We start from the raw sequence: 17,792 nt of genomic DNA, 5'->3' as shown, positions 1-17,792 counted from the left end.
CCAGAGTGGGCCTCTCCTTCTCAGTCAGTCCTTTCTGGAAACACCCTCATAGATACAACCAGAGGGGTGCCTGAATGGTGACTCTAAACCCAGTGAAGTTGACAATGACCATTAACCTCCCAGACATTGTGCTAAGATTGCCAGGACCCAACTCACTTACCTGCCCAACAGCCGTAAAACGTGTGACTGCTACTGAGTCCATTGGAGGAAGGAGGAGCAGCCGTAAAGTAGAGAGAACTACTGTAACTCACTTGGGGGATACATGCATGAAGAGCAGAAGCTGAGAGCAGATATGTCTGATTCCATAGCCTGTACAGGAACAATATGCTTGGCTACATAAGCTCTTCTCCTTCCTGTGCTTCCTAAGCCCTACTGGGTAGGATTGTATCCCCCCACCCAAGTTCATGTCCACCTGCAAATGTGACCATATCGAGATGAAGATGCACTGAATTAGGACCCTAATCCAATGCCTGGCATCCTTAAAAGAAGAAAGAAATGTGGACACAGAGATGGAGAGACCCATGGGAAGAGCACCACATGATATCAGACTACCAAAATGGCGCATTGACAAGCCAGGAGCTCCGAGGTCAGCTGGCAACCATCAGTGACGACACAAGAAGCAAGCAGGATTCTCTCTTAGCACCTTCCAGGTAGGGCAGGGCAAAAGAGAGAGCTAGCTAGCGCAGCCTCACTGACTCATCAATTTTAGATTTCTGTCCTCCTGCACTGTGAGGTCAATGGCTTTCAGACTTGTTGGCCATTTATTAGAGTGGTCCTAGAAAATGAAGCCAGCAGACGGCAGCCACACCACGGCTTCTGAGTCAGTCTCATTCTGTAGTTCAGTGTTGGATGTTTTTGTGCACTGTGTGTCCAAATGCTGGCTTGGTTGCAGTCTGAACTTTGGGGTTGTCATTATTATGAAGCGTCTCCTGTCTTGGTATGTTATAAACACTGTTCTCCATCATCTTCTTATTGGTCAAATTAAGAGCTGGGCAGGAGAATTAAGGCAGGACTTACGATCCCAGTAAGAAGGGATTCTGGTTCTCGGGTAGGAACCAGAAGGAGAGGGGTCACCACTGGAACACAGATGAAGAAGGAGGTGCCAGGGCAAGACTAAGATGGCAGGTAATGGGCTACGTGACTGGGAAGTAGGCCAGGCCAGATGGCCCATTCATTTACTGGCACCCATGTGTTTCTTCTTCCTAGTTAACGAATGACAGCACTGAGTACTTTGGCGTCAATGACTTGTGTGTGTTGTACATGTACATTCAAGAGGTGGACATCAGGTGTCTTGACCTTCACCTCAGTTTTGAGGCAAGGTCTCTCCCCTATTGGCTGGACTGGCTGCCCAGCAAGTCCTGAAGATTGTCCTCCTCGTCCCCAGCACTGGGATTATAGGTACCACTCTGGTACTCCTGGTGTTTTACAGAGGGTCTGGGATTGGCTTTCGTGTTTGTGCAGCCATTCCCCTGGCCTCCATTTCATTTCTTCCCCAATCTCCTGTCAGGGGGGCTGGAGAGGTGGCTCAGTGGTTAAGAGCACTGTCTGCTCTTCCAAAGGTCATGAGTTCAATTCCCGACAACTACATGGTGGCTCACAACCATCTATAATGTGAACTGATTCCTTCTTCTGGCAGGTGTAAATGCAGCTAGAACACTCATATATATAAAGTAAATAAATTTTAAAAATATTAAAGAAAAAAAACCCAATCTCCTGTCAGTCATTTTGTATTGGCCACACACACCTTCCTCCCTTCTGCAGGTTCTTGTAGGTATGTCTGTTTATTTAGCTGCTCATCGGGTGGTAGAGATTTCAAGTCTTCTGCATGTCTTCTTCTATGAGTGGTATTTTTGTAAGAATGTGCAAACCAGATCAACCAATACCTGCAAGCAGAAATGCTTTGTCATCTATCTGGTCGGTGCATGTTAAAATTCTAGATACATATCTAAACCCCTCTCCAAGAAGGTCGGGGCAGGCTAGCCTTGTGTGGACAGTTCTGAGTGCCTGTGTCTCGAGGTTTTGCTGGACTGCGCCAGCTAAGGGTCGATTTTGACGGAGCTGCTTTCTTCCCCAGTGCTTTCTCTCATTTGCATTGCTGCTCTGCTGAGAGCCACTGGGCAGCTTTTCACATTTGGATTCCTCTCTGTGAACAGTCTGTCCCTATTCTTCGCCTGTTTTTCTTTTAGGATTGAGGAGGAATGAAAAGGATATTTTACAGATGCAGAATAAGGAAGAGAAATAAGGCCACCAGATAGCTGCGGAGCACACAAAGCTGGGGACTGTCAGAGAAAAACAGCCCAGGGCACCCCACCCCTGTTCCAGTTGCCTGGGATTTCTTTCCCCTCCCGCCCAATCACCAGCCAGCTCTAGAACCAAGGGGAAAAGCCTGGAAATTAAATTCTGGGTTTAGAATTGCAAATTCAAGCTTGGAATTGAATTGTCTGCGAAACCACCAGACCTCATCTCCAAGCCTGGTTTATCTCTGGGGGGGCTGATGTCAGCCTGGTTGGACAGCCAGGAAGGGTCACTGGGTGTGTTAAATAGGCTTGGGAGAAAGCTGAAGGCACATATGTCAGAGACCGGAATCAGGGATTTCTCTGTGGGCCATAACCTGCCTCTGTGTTTTTCTTTCCTCTTTGTTCCCCTACTTAGGGTTGGGCTAAGTTCAAACCTGCAGAACAGACTTTCTGTCTGAATCTGTCCTTAGGTTGCTTTCAGAATGGGAAAAGCAGCAGGATTGTGCTGTTGGCATCTCTGCTCAGCAAGGTGGGATTCAAACAGATGTTGGTGCCTCCTCCTCTTCTATTGATTCCAGATGGTGGGTACAGTTGCTTCCTCGGTGTTCTAGTTTTCCATTCTCCGGGGATTTACCCACTACCTCAGTAATCTCTGGGCTACACCAGGACATGCAAAGGCTGTTTGGTGCCTTTCAAGATGATATGCTCTGGCTGATTAATTTTTATATCTCAATTTGGTTGTGCCACCAGGGCTCAGGTATTTGGGCAAACGTTATTCTAGATGTTTTCTGTGAGATTTTCTTGTTCTGTTCCATTGGGTTTTCAAGGAACTTATCATTTAAATTCATAGGCTTTAGGGCTGAGAATGTAGATCAGTGGTACTTTGAGCTCAGTGATTCTTGCCTAGCATGAACAAGACCCTGAGCTCAATCCTTAGCACTAACGTAAGTCCACAGATATAGAGCAAAGCAGGTTGTCTCTCATGTCGTAGGTAGGTGCCACTCCGTCCCCTGAAAGCTTTAAGGAGAATACAGACTGACCTCCCGGAGCAGGAAGGAGTCTGCCGACAGATGATGTCTGGATGCTTCCCTGGGTCTTAAGCCCACCGCCCCGCATTGCCAATTCCATAAAATCTCTCCCACCCTCTCCCCTCCCCTTCTCTGGGAAACCTTGACTAATTAGAAATGAGTTGCATGATCGTCAAAGGTTGTAACTGGAGTTTTCAGGGGTAAGTGTGGGCTCGCACAGCTCCAAAAGAACTAGGATCTGCCACCCAGCCCAACATATCAATGTTAGAGACAAGTAACAGTGAAAAGCAGAGAAAGGAGTTTGATTCAGAGTGACTGTTCTGGGAAGAGGAGGGCCTAAAGGGGTCTAGTGAGCTGGAGATCACCTTCTGGGTACTGATACAGAGCTTAGGTTTAAAGAGAAGAAGGGGGCGGGAGCGGGAGAAATGTCTGCAGCTAGGCAATCCTGGCCGAGGTTCAGTCTGGTTGAACACTGTGTCAGTTCTGCAAGGTGGTCTGAAGAAGTCCTTGTCATAGCTTGGGGGACTTGAGGGACACAGTCTAGTTCTCAGCAGTGCTCATTTCTGCTCCAGAGTACAGCCTGGCCATCACTGATTAGGTGGCAGCAGGTTTAGGACAATAACTTATCTTGTGCCTTCAGACCTGAAGAAGAATGAAATAAGTTAGGCAGGACCTCCTTGAGTGATTAAAATGCTACAGGGACAAGCAGCACATGTACAGTAAAGGAGACAGACAAAATAGAGGCAGAGACACCAAGTTTTGTTTTGCTTTTTTAAAATTATTTTTATGTTGTGCCTGGGGAAGCCAGAAAAAGGCATAGGATCCCCAAGGACTGGAGTTATAGACATTTATGAACATCCATGTGGGTGCTGGGAATTGAACCCGGGTCCTCTGCAAAAACAGCCAGTGCTCTTAACCACTGAGAATATTTTCAGTCTCAGAGGTGCCATGTTTTTATCCTGCATTTAGTTGTGTCGCAGGCCCCAGTGAGGAATCAATTTTTTTTTTTTTTCAAAAACAGTTTCTGAGTGCGTGTTTCAAGGCGATATCTGACAGTGTCAGGATGAGGGATGAGATACCTCCTTTCTCCAGTGAGGCGTTGAGAAGGAGATGGAAATGAGTAGGGTCTGAATCAAGATCAAGTTTGAACAAGTTGGGGAAGAAGAAAAGGTCTTCTGAGCAGGAAACACATTCACAGGAGCAAATGTGTAGAGCCAGGTTCAAGAAGGAGCCAGTCAAGGGGCCACAGGTGTTCCTGGCAGTCATGCTTCCCTGGGCAGCTGTCATGGCAGCAACTAGACTCTCCCTGGTGTATATAACACACATCTCCATCTTAGGACATGATTAGGGGTCCTTTGCATGTGTGTATCCCTGTGGCTAACTTCACTTCCTTCTTAGCAGAAGTCGATGTGGAATAACTGTTATGGGATTAGTGAATTATAATCCGTAGCACAATTATTCCCTTACTCTGTTCCCAAAAGTGTCAGGACTCTGGCAATGATGGCTGTGAGGACCGCTTTGTCCTGAGAACTTTATGTTCCAAAATACACACTTGTAAACAATCCAGACAATACATAAAACTATAAAACAGACATTGGTGGTTCCACTGTCCTGAGAAGAAAGGTGAAGAAAACAACAGTAAATCAACTTTGGTTGTAAAAATGGATCATTTATTACTGTGTCATTTTTGGATCTTCTTCCCACTCTTGAACCAACAGTCTTACATCCATTAAACACCCATGTGGATTAGTCAGTGTGTAGGGTCTACATACAAACAGACAGACAGCATAGGGCAGCCCCATCCTCTGGGGTATCCCCAGTAATGAGATTTTCTAGAATCTAAACTTTTAAGGGCTCTGTTCTTTCTGAGCCATCTCTTGGCTGTTGGACACATACTCTTGTGCTAAGCTTGAAATCACTTAAAAAAAATAAAAGCTGGTTTCTTCCCCAAATTGTGGTGAAAGCAAGCAAGCAAACAAACAAACAAAAAAATGTCTCAGAAAATTTTACCAAAGCCATTCCCTGTTTTCTAGAAAAATAGGGTGTAACATTTGAAGAGCTTGTTTTCATGGCCTAATTTGGTTCTGTCTGGAAATCCATGCTGGTTTAGTGAGGTGGTTTTGCTTGTTTCTGAAGATCACTTTCTTCTACTGGGTAGTAGCTATCCACCGTGACAGGCCAAACTGGTTTAGTGTGATCTCTTTTCAGGGATAAAAAGAAGCGTTGTTTTTAGCAAGTTAAGAAAGAACCAGAAGGGCTGGAAAGATGGCTCGGCGGTTAAGAGCACTGGCCACTCTCCCAGAGGACCCTGGTTCAATTCCCAGCACCCGCATGGCGGCTCACAACTGTCTGCAACTCAGATTCCAGTAGATCTGACTCCCTCACACAAACACCAAATGTAAAAAAAAAAGGAACCACAACAGGGTGCACCATTTCTCTTCTTAATGTCCTAAGTGAAAAAAAAAAAAATTGTAGCTAGGTCACCATTGTTAGGTTGTGCAAGCAATTCAACTGGCCTGCCCTCAGGATCCTGACAATCCTATCTCACCCAGCCGTCTGTCCTTCCCCACCCCGCCATGCAACTTTCTGTGTGCCACTTCAAGTTTCCTCTTTTTTCCCTCTTCCTTTTCCCCATCTGCCCCCATTTCCTCCGTCTCCTCCCTCTGCTTCCCTGGAGATTAAACTCAAGGACTCTAGCCCAAGTAATATCCTCCAAGAGCGTAACCCTTACAATACTTACTGAATCCTGACAAGAAGCTGCAAAGGGAGGCTGTTACAATCGCCACTTCACAGATTAGAAAACTGAGGTACAGGGGGCTGAAGGAATTCTCCCACAGTCACACAGGAGGAGGTTGTAATTTCAGGTGGACTGGCCGTAGGGCGTGAGTTCTGATCTCCAGGCTGTTGCAGCGCTTCTGCAGTGTTAAGCCTGTCCTCACCAAAGCAAGCCATTTCTCGGAAGAATATGCTTTGGCCTTTTAAGTCTCTCCATAGACATGGCTGGTGTTGAATAAGAACGGCCCCCATAGGCTCATATATTTGGATACAGGGAGTGGCACTATTTGGAAGGTGTAGGGGGCATGGCCCTGTTAGAGTAGGTGTGGTCTTGTTGGCAGAAGTGTGTCACTGGGGGGGGGGCGTTTAGGCCCATCTTTCTCTCTCTCTCTCTCTGGCTGTGGCTCAGCATAGCCCTCAATTACTTCTCCAGCACCCCACGCCTGCCAACATGCTCCTCATCATGGCTGATCATGGACTAACTCTCTGGGACTGCAGACACGCCCCCGATTAAATGCTTTCTCTTCTAAGAGTTGTCTTGGTTATGGTGTCTTTTCACAGTTAAAGAACAGTGACTAATGCACTTGGCAAGGTGCACAGCTGGCTCCGGGACACGTCAACAGGACAGTCCACAGACAGTCCTCAGATTTCACTCTGTTTTGTGTAAACTGCAGTCTGCTCGGACATGGTTATTGGTGTCCTGAACTGCACAGAGGGGTCCCTTGTCCAGACACTGCTTTCTGAAGTGGTCAGGAGGCTTTAGAAGTTGGAGGAGTTGTTGGGTGATGAGTCCGTGAGGAGACTCTTCTAAGGTTTTCAGTGAAGTCTTCATTAGGAGGATGTGCCCTTTCGTGCTTAATAAAGCAGCTTTGCTTAATACGGATGCCTGTCAAGTTGTGTCTGTAAAGATGGCTGTTAACAGAAACCACAGAGAAGAGTCATTGTTTCCTCTAAGCTGGGTGACCTTCTAGAATGAGAATACAGCTTTTCAAAGAGCCAAACCCAGTCCCCCATGAGCACCATGCTGCAGGGGAGGACACTTTTGTGTACCTTGGGTTCAAGAATGTCTCAGGCCTGCCCTCCATTTCTGGATTGCTGTCAGGATAGCCACACACTCACTGAAGCCACATGCAACCTCATTCGTGTTGCAGGTCCCTTGAGGGTTCCCCACTGCTTGGACAGAGCCCAAGAACTGGCTAAACCCATCAAGCTTAGCTCAGTGTTACCCCAGCTTTCTTCTCGGCTCCCATCCTCCAGTTCCACCTGTGACATCTAAGCTTCCCACAACACTTTCCACAGCCTCCTTCCTGCTGGACATGTACTTCTTCCTTCTCTTCATCTGGCAAACTCTATCTTATTTCTTAAGGGTCTTCTTGGGGGCATTGTCTCCATGTCCCTAGGAGAGGGCTCATCTCCACCCATGATGCCATGGGCACTTTTAGTAGTTATATTGGTCACCAATTATCTGGATGCCTGTCTTCCTCTCTGCACCGAGAGGCTAACAATCTGTTTATTTGCCTCTGCTTTCTTCCTGTGGTCCCCACCACCTGGCACAATGCCTAAGAACATTGGCAATACAGGTTAGATAGCCTGACCTCTGTCACACCTGCTATTTCATCACTGCAAGACTTTTATGACCAGAGTCCAGGGCTGAAGTCCCTGTTTTAGAATCCTACCTTCCTCCTTCTAGAGGAGCACTGGGACCCTTGGAAAGCTACCTGGACTAGCATGGAACCTATAATGACCCAAGAAAAGATGAACTGAGCCACAGGCTCTGCTTTGAGGACTTGGAGCAAAGATGTGAGAACTGTCAGTAGAGGCAAGGAACCAGGGGCTGGGCAAACAGTTGAGTAGGATGAAGAGAAGAGAACAGGAGGAAAGACTCAGGATCTCTCAGAGCACACAGAGCTGGCCTTGCTTCCTGGGATACCCTTGTCTTAGGGAAGCCCAGCTAGGCTCTTGCACAGTTCTTGGTTTCTAAGACCAGTTTTTTTGGTAGACTCCAGGCTATAAGATAATCATCACACCTGGTATTTGCCCTTACTAATCCTTGTTAAAGTTATTTTTATAAAACCGTGCTTGTTTCTGTCTTAACCCGGCTATCATACAAATAATTGAGACTCTTCTATATTTATCTAGTAATAAGCTTCATAGCACAATAACTGAGCACTATTAATTAACTCTATTCTTTTTTTTATTAATTTTATTTTTTTATACTAATCACAGGTTATTTACTTTGTATCCCAGCCGTAGGCCCCTCCTCCTTCAATCCCTCCCAATCCCACCCTCCCTTAACTTTATTTTTTTAAAATAATTTATTTTATTTTATGTGTGAAGGTCTCAGGTTCCTTGGAATTGGTGGTACAGACAGTTGTGAGCTGCCATGTGGGTGCTGGGAGTTGAACCCGGGTCCATTTGGAAGATCAGACAGTGCTCTTAACCACTGAGCCATCTCTCCAGCCCTTAACTCTATTTTTAACCCTCTAAACTAATCTGGTTTCCTTCCAGTATATATCCTAGAGATACTTGCACTTTGTAGCTTTCTCTGCTCCAGCTCCTCTCTAGTGTCTCCTGGATGTCTGTCCACGGCTGACTCCCCTCCTTCCTCCTCTAACTCCTCCTCCCCTGGCTGGCAGGAATGCAAAAACCTAGTCGCTCCCCTGCTAATCGATTGGCTGTAAACTTTTATTAGCATATCTGAGGACAATTAGAAAGCTTTGTTGACATAACAGTGAGACACAACAGTGAGATTCTTAGAACGAGGATTGCAAGCAGATAGGGAGGGTGGGGATACAGAAATCAGCATTTGAATTACACAATTGTTAGCTTATAGGCAGCCTGCTTCTGGGTTGCCTGGTAACCTATGATGTCATCAAGTGTTGCCCATCCTGTGTGTGGCAGACACAGTTCAGCTGCATATGTACTAACTATGAAAGGACCAACCGTCACTTTGCCTCTCTCTTACTCTCCTGTCTTGCTCTCTCCACCTTGCTTTCTTTCCTGGGGCACCCCCCCACCACATCTCTCTCTTTCCTTTTCCTCCATCTCTCCACTTCCATCCAATAAATCTCTTTCATATAACATCTGTTGTGTGGGTGGCATCATTTTAAAATAAATACTAACAACAATAACCTTATGGCTACAAATCCTCTTTCACATTGAATAAAGCTGATTTGTGCCCGGATGGTGGCATACTGCCTATAATCTCAGCTCTTACAAGGTGGAGGCAGGAAGATGAGCAGTTCAAGGCCAGCCTGGGTGATATAGTGAATTTGAAGCCAGCTTGAGCTACAGGAGTCTCTGCTTCAAAACAAACAAATGGCAACAACAGAAAGTTACACGCGTTACTACTAGACTGTTGTAGAAGTGATTGCTGTGAATTCCAAGATATGTCATAGCAGACTTCGAAGGTCATGATTACCTGCTTCAAGGGGAAGCCAGTCAGTCACCACGTGGCAGAGACACCCATGAGGTCTGTGCAGATGCTCATGCAGGGAAGCTGAGGCCTTGTAGGCAACACCAGCTCCCCAAGCATGCACGAGCTACCTTGAAGTGGGTGTAGAGCTACATATTACTGTGAAGAGATACCATGACCATGACAACTCTTACAAAGAAAAACATTTAATGGGGGCTGGCTTACAGTTCAGAGATTTAGTCCATTGTCATCATGGCAGGAAGCATGGTGGCAGTCAGGCAGACATGGTGCTGGGGAGGGAGCTGAGAGTTCTACATCTTGATCTGCAGGCAGCAGGAGGAGAGAGTGACAATGGGCCTGGCTTGAGCTTCTAAAATGCCAAAGCCTCCACCCTCACCTCTCCCCACCCCCAGGACACACTTTCTTCAACAAAGCCACATATACTCCAATAAGGCCACATCTCCTGATAGTGCCACTTCCTATGGGTCAATGGGAGCCATTTTCATTCAAGCCACCATAATGGCTAAAGCACAAGTACAAGCACTTATATATAACAAAAATTTCATTCATTCAATTAGTATTTATTAAATTTCTACTAATGTATAAGGAATCAGAAGACATCAAATAAGAACAGAAACTAATCTTGCCTTCAGGGAACTGATAATCTTGTGGGAACATTCAAACTGGCACACACACAACCACACTATTATACAAAAAAGTACAAAGGCCCACACCGGGGTAGAGGCCTTGTCTTGAAGGTTTACTGAAAGCCTAAGGGAATAATCCTCCCAGCTAGAATTCAATATCTTCCCAGAGCTGTGCTTAACACAGTTGGTGACATTTGGCTTGGGGCAACTATTTATTAGTCAGTCTCACTGTGTTCTTATAAAAACCTTATGAGAAAAACAGGCCCTAAAAATCAGTCTCCTGGATTTGGATCCTGGCTCTCTCACTTGCTGTGAGTGTAAAAGTTACTGAGTTGTCTTCATAACTCAGTTTCAGGATATTAAAGGTAGAGATAATAACAGTGTCTAGTTACAACACCAAATGAGGGTGTCATGAGAGGTTAGTTGACCTCGCTTGGAATGGGCCAGGACACCTGATAAACTCTAAAGTACTTCAGCTCATTACATGGCCTTGGGTGTTATGGTATCTGTCCACAGAACCTGGCATCAACTGGGAGACGGCCTCTGGGCATGCCTGCGAGAGATTATTTTAATTATGTTCATTGATGTGGGAAGACTAATCTTAATTTTGGGCAGGATAATTTCCTGGACAAGGGATCCTGGGTTGTATAAAATGGAGAAGGTAGAGCTAAAGAGATGGCTCATAGATTAAGAATGGCACCGGCAGGGTGGCATATGCCTTTAATCCAAGCACTCCAGAAGCAAAGGCAGGCAGATCTCTGTGAGTTTGAGGCCAGCCTGGCATACAAAGCAAATCCAAGACTGCCAGGGCTACATAGAGAAACCCTGCCTGGAAAAGCAAAAACAAAAGCCTCCCCCCCCCCACCCTCCAGCACACACGCTGGGCTCACCACCGTCTATAACCCAGGTACTGGTCTCTGAGGGTCTCTGCATGTACGTGACACACAGGAAGCTGTGGGTCTCCTCTTCCCTCGGGGACTGTTGGTCACGAGGGCAGAAGGAGTAGAGGAGGGCTGCAGGGCTCAGAAGGCCAAGAGCACGACAGAAGAGCCTCTGGGACCAGCTGCAGGGAGGCAGACCAACGTTATCCCAGGGGCGAGGGGAATATATAGGAAACCGGAAGCAGCCAGGAGGTGCTCACAGTGTACTTCATCTGCATTAAACAGCGTGGTCCTATCGCCTGGGGGGGGGTCACTGTCATATGGGCGGAGGGGAGCACTCTGCAGGAAGCAGAGGCTAATTCTATGATAAGCCAGGCTTCTAGCTCAGGGACATCCTGCAAACATGGAAGCTCCCTTGGGGCAAGGGACTCCTCCATCTTGTCTGGAGCTCAGAGAGTTGTCCAGTCATGGAGGCTGCAACCTTCAGCAGCAGGGCCCTCCAACAGAAGCTTATTCAGGCTCACACATGTACATCTACACATTTACACACTAACACATGTACAAACATGCACAACATACACATACACACAAATATACGCACAAACATGTACATACATACACGTACACACACGAACACATCTAAACGCGCACACATAAATAATAAATAAGTGAATCAGATTAAAGTGAAGGGAGCTCTGGTGGGTACGACCTCATCGCTGTCTTCTGACTGCCTCAAGCACCTGCTGCCTTGACCTCCCCGCGCTGACAGTCAGCAGCCTGGAGCTGTGAACTAAAAGGAAGCCCTTCCTTCTCTTAAGTTGACTTCGTCAGCATACTTTGTCAGCAGGGCAGGAAAAGAAGCTCAGAAGGATGACGATCTCCATCTGACGAGTACAGGAGAGGAACAGAAGCTTGAGACGTTGGTTAGGCTATGGCAGGACCTTTCGGTTGGGTGCAGGAAGGATGCGCTGGGGATGGAACCCAGAGCTCTGCGCATAGTAGACACTTTGTCCATACTAGCTCTACCCATGAGCTACCCTCCAGGACCCCGTGCTCATATTTCTAACTGTGACCCTCTAGTGTCTCCAAAAAAGGTGGTAAAAGAAGGCAAGAGGAAGGGCCAGCCAGGGTTTTCTTGTAAAGGTGAGGAAGAATTCGTCCTGGTCCAAAGAAGACGATCAGAGCTCTTGAAAACAATTTGTTCTAAACCTTGGCCCACATGATCCAGACCATAAACCGCTTTTACTACTCTCCATCTTAGTGGGTTGGTGGCGTCTGGCTGAGAAGCCCCTGGAATGGTGGAGATAGTCTGGCTGCTTCCTGGTAGGACTCACCAGGCAGTTTTTAGCACGACTTGGAACCACCAGGGATAGCAGGATGACTGCAACCATGATCTCTGCTGATGCAAACTCTATTTGGATACAATACTGTTTTACAAAAAACCTACCACACCATTACACCCTAAGAGTGGGGGTTGATTGGAAACAAGAATACCATTTAGACAGTTCATTAACTAATTGCAGAGCACACATTATATAAATCCTCCTTCGAGGCGGAGTTCTGGGGATGACTTACAGGGCTGAGCTCAGGGGCCAGACAGCTGTGCAGTGCTCTAGCTTCAGACACCCAGACACCACGAGGCGACACTCTTGATTGACAGAGAGGCTCTTCCGTACTCTTGCTGTTCGTAGCACCATGGAGAGGTGCTACAGGGAGCCCAGAAATACTTTCATGCAAGGATCACGTGGCGTCCAAAAAGCCTTACATCTCCCCTAGTGGGTCTCTGCTTTTGTAACTTGATAGAGAATCCCAGAGAGCCTAGACAGGAGGAGCAGGTGGCTGGTCACTGCTTTAGCTTGAACCTCTCATTTTTGCTGTCGCATGAGGGGCTGAGTGCTGCACTGAAGAAGCACTTACAAGAAACAGAAGAGACTGTGCCCAGCTGCTTGGGGGACATCTGTTGAGGAGGCAATAAATCTCCATACAGAATGGCCACCCCAAGCAGCAGGCTGATTGCTCAGCCAGCATCCTGGGATTTTAAAAGGTGTTATGGTGGTAGTAGCTGGAGAGGTGGCTCAGCAATTTAGAGCATCTGCAAAGGACGCAGACTCTGCTCCCAACACTCACACAGCAGCTCACAACTGTCAATAACTTTCCCTCTAAAGGAACATGTTGGGCCTGATAAGGCCTGCTGCATCTACTTGAGCCTGGCTCGAGTTTGGAGACCTGTCTTTAGCTTCCGATTTAAGAGGTGCCACTTCTGGGCAAAAGTGATTCCGCATATCTGCCTTAGTGACTCAGCATATCTGCCTTAAAATCAGCCCTGCCCGGTAACTGTTACGTGTTTTGTCGCTGGCCCACCTCTCCTTGCACCACTTAACCTCGCCCTCTACGTTATCTTACCTCACTTCCTTAATCCTGCCTCCTGACCCAAACCTATATAAGGGGCTGCTTAATTTAATAAACCGAGTTCTTGCTTCGATAGCTCTCCTGGCTTGGTGTTTTATTCCCTGGGGCATCTGGGAAGGTTTGGGCTGTCGATACTCACCATCCCACTCAGCCAGTCTGTGCACCATGTGTATAGTGTCCTCAGAAACTAAAAAAGGGCGTTGACTCCTCTTAGCCTACAGTAATAGGTGGATGCGGAGAATTGAACCGGGGTCCCCTGGAAGATCACCCAGTGCTCTCAGTTACTGAATCTTGACTTATCAATTGCCCATGGAATGGGGAAGGAGTGGTTTCGAAGCCTGTTTGAGGGGCTGGGATGTTGCTCAGCCTGCAGAGTACTTGTTTAGCACGCTCAAAGCCCTGAGTTGGGTCCTCAGCACTGCATAGACCAGGCAGAGCGGCATCCCAACACTTGAGACACAAAGGCAGGAAGAAGCCTCAGCCACACAGCAGAGTTAGAGGCCAGCCTGGGATACGGGAGATTTTATATAAAACAGAAAATAAAGAAAAAAGAAGGAGCCGGGCTGTGGTGGTGCACTCCTTTGGTCCCAGCACTTGTCAGGCAGAGTTCCGAGGCCAGCCTGGTCTACATAGTGAGTTTCAGGACAGTCAGGGCCACACAAAGAAGCCCTGTCTCAAGAAACAAATGAAACAAAAAAGTGGGTCAAATGATGTGAAGAGTTTTAACATGATGCTGGGTAAGAACAAATTCAGACTCTTGCTCCACGCCATTCCCCAGCCTCACACATCGCTGTCTTTGGCTGGTTCTTCCTGTTTGTTTGGTGGCTGTTTTTGTAGTCCAGGCTCCCCTCCAACTCTCTATGGAGCTAAGGCTGCCTCAAGCTCCTAATCCTTTTCACCTCACCAATCAAGTATTGGGACTACAGGAATGTGCCCCACGCCGACCTGATCTTTGTGATAAGAACAACCACTCAGAACTCTTCAGAAAGCTAGCAGCACGCTACCCGCCGACAAAGACCTCCCAACAGCGCCTGTTTAAAATCGTTGATCTCTCTTCTCACTTCTTTTTGAAAACAAACAAACAAACAAACCCTTAAGGAACATATAATTGGGATCAGGGATAGCAGCTCCAAAGCGCCTGGGTTTGGATCCAAGTCCTCACATAAAAGAGACCTGGGTTCTATGTGCAGCCCGGGTGCTGGGCAGCTGTGGTAGGTGAATCCTGGAGCTCCCTGACCAGCCAGGCTAGCCGGACATGTGCTCAGGTTTCCTGAGCTTGGAGGATAGCAACTGAAGAAGACACCCAGTGCTGAGCTCTGGCCTTTCCACATACACCACACACCACCACAGACACATACATGCAACACCTACATACATGATACACACATGTAACACATACATACACATGCCACATACATAGTCCACACATACCACACACTCCAGACACACACGTAACACCTACACACATGCCACACACACATGCAATACCTGCATACAAGCATGCACAAATACACACACAAATACACACACAAATGCACACACATATACGCATGCCACACACACTATACACACACACCACACATCACACACACATATACACACCACACACAGACTATATGTATATACACATACACCACACACACATATGCAGCACCTATACACACACCTATATGTGCCACACACACCAGATACACACCGCATACACATATATGCCACACACACATACATGCAATACCCACCCACACACACACGCTACACACATACGCACCACACACACACACACACACACACACACCACACAGGCGCACACATATATACACACATACACCACACACCCCGTATACACACAAGCTGAAGTACATTATTTTGCTAATTTACTACAAAGTGAGTGTCAGACATCTCTGCTGCTGAAGACAGGATTAACATTTTTCCTGCCAGAAGACATGCCCATCTGGATTCAACCCAGGAACACTGGTGCCCCAACCATCTCTTGAAATCAGCTTGAAGCACGCAGGCTGGGAGCTTAGGAAGTAAGTTACAGCTGTGCTCTTCCCATCCTGGGACTTGTTCAATGGCAGCTTCTTGTAGAGGAACCTCAGGGAGGCAGCAAACTTAAAGGCTCCGGCTTTACCTAAGGAGTCCACACGACCGGAATTTGAAGACTCCCTGTGGACACTAAGCACACAAGCCCTGCTGATCAGAGCGCTGTGCCAACACTGAGCACTTGCACTAGGCCAGACATGCACTGAGCAACTCCAGGGCAGCCAGACTCGGGCACCTCACGAAAGACAGGGCCCAGTGACCTGATCACTTCCATGAAACAGGTGGCGCTAAAAGCGGGCGCTATGGGAACATTCCTTCGGCTTGAGAGTGAGTGTGTGATTGCAACTGGAATCACCAAGACTGAACAATAGTGAGCTTTTGAACAAAGGTGGGAAGGTCATTCCAGGCAGAAGGAGGGGCAGGCACAGACCAATTGATGCGCAAACGTGCTTGTAACTGCAGTGCAGGGTCCAAAGGCAAACAGGGCTGGGGACGTAGCTCAGGGGACAGATGCCTGCCCAGTGTGCGTGAGAGTCCAGGGTGCCAGCACCACACAGACTGGCTGAATTCCCGGCACTCTAGAGGATCACAAGATCAAGGTCATCCTCTGCCACAAAGGACGTTGGAAGCCAGCCGTGGTCGCAGGCTGTTCTGTCTCAAAGGTGGGGACAGGGAGGGAAGGAGGGAGGGAGGAGAAAGCAAACAGTGCTAGGTAACTATACCTTTACCCCGAGCCTTCAGTTTTAGCACCTGGAAGTTCTTTGCACACCGCCCAGACGCTGCCGTTTGAACACGAAGCTCTTCTACAGTAGGTCCCCAACCCGTGGAACTGTTGTGAGGAGTTCTGGAAACCAGAGGAGGCAGAGCTTAGCTGGAGGAAGTCAGTCTCGGGAGCATTTTTTTCTCCGGCTCCTTCCGGTCCTCTGCTTTCTGGCCACTGTTACAAAGCTGCTCTATCTGTCATGCCTTCCCCACCATGCTTAGACTGAACCCTCCGAAATGACAATGAATGTAAACAAGCAAGCAAGCAAACAAATCTTTCCCATTTTCAATTGTTCTCTTGGGTATTTTGGTCACAGATACACAAAAGCACCTCGTGTCTTCTCTTCAAGATGACAGATTTCAAGGACCTGAAAGACGGAGTCTCATGAGCACTCCCAAATTTTGAGGAGATACAAGTTAGTTTTCCAAAATTCCCTAGGTCTCTAGGTTTCCGAGGCAGAACAACCAATGAAGAGGCCAAACAGCCAGGTGCCTAGGAAAAACCTTGGAATACAGCCGATTCTGGAAGGACTCAGCTGTAGCCCACAGGAATGAGTTTCAGAATAGTTCCCAAGACCCATAGTGTGGTGGCCCTCACGTGATCGAATAGCTGCTTCGAGTTGGTAAGTTCCACCAGCCGGGTGTGTGGTACATGCTTTTAATTCCAGTGTTTTGGAGGCAAGGGCCGGTGGATCTCTTGGTTCACAAAGTGAGTTCTAGGCCAGGCAGGCCTGCGTCGTGTGATGCTGTCTTAAAAAAAAAAATTGTCAAGGTAGAAATAGCTCTGAAGAGGAGCGCTTTCATGTGCTGGGAGCCTCACCTTGCCGTACTTGTTCCTTTTTCCTGTGTCACACAGTTTGTGGAGAGCTGCTTACTGAGCTGGGCACAGGTCAGCAGTGGACTGCTTGTTGGATACCTTAGATCCCGGGGTTCTAGACCCAGTGCAGCAAAACCACAACAGCAACTATGAAACGATGCTTCATAAAAGGGGCCTGAACAAACTGCCGTATCTGGGTGCTGGAACCACATGGCAACCGGTAGAGAATCAGACGCCAATTTCATCAGTGGTGGGAGGGACACAACCTAATTTTATAAAATACCAAATCATTAAAAAGGGACAAGTCAACGGGAAATCTGTTGGAGATGTCAAGCTGTCAAGCGAACGCTCCTGGGAGGCCTCACATCACTAGGTTTTATCCGGGGGCTGCTGGGTAAAGGCCGAATTCGGGGAACTGGGCGCTCACAGTGGTAGATGCCTCCCGTAAGTCCACAATCAGGAGAACAATCACAAGTTACTTTTCCTGAGGGCCTCCTCCTGGCCCTGTCTTCTCTCTGCACACACATCCAAACAAATAAAACACGAAAACATTAATTATTATAATTTATTATTATAATTTGCCTCATCTGGACTCAGTTTCCTAATCTGTACAGGGAGGGTAATAGTAACGTCTTCTTTGTACATGAGAGGACCTGACTAACTCCATTTTGAGACTGTGTCCAAAGCTGGGCCAAAATTCTTGCCACCCTTCCCCCTTTCCTGCTTGATGAGTTAAAATAATAATAATAATAATAATAAAGACAAAAACCCCAAACAA

General features: G+C 47.3%; 1 long non-coding RNA gene across 1 annotated transcript; it reads right to left on the bottom strand.

The window, feature by feature from the left end:
• Window positions 1–5,016: 5,016 nt before the first annotated feature.
• Window positions 5,017–16,270, bottom strand: LOC132655775 (uncharacterized). Its single transcript, XR_009593604.1, has 3 exons — window positions 16,158–16,270; window positions 9,681–9,778; window positions 5,017–6,952 (listed from the first exon to the last, which is right to left on the bottom strand). It is a non-coding gene; the product is annotated as an uncharacterized LOC132655775 (long non-coding RNA).
• Between the last annotated feature and the right edge of the window lie 1,522 nt (window positions 16,271–17,792).

This window comes from Meriones unguiculatus, chromosome 1, assembly GCF_030254825.1.
Source record: "Meriones unguiculatus strain TT.TT164.6M chromosome 1, Bangor_MerUng_6.1, whole genome shotgun sequence".
NCBI classification, from domain to species: domain Eukaryota; kingdom Metazoa; phylum Chordata; class Mammalia; order Rodentia; family Muridae; genus Meriones; species Meriones unguiculatus.
This window is presented reverse-complemented; position numbering and strand designations above follow the sequence as displayed.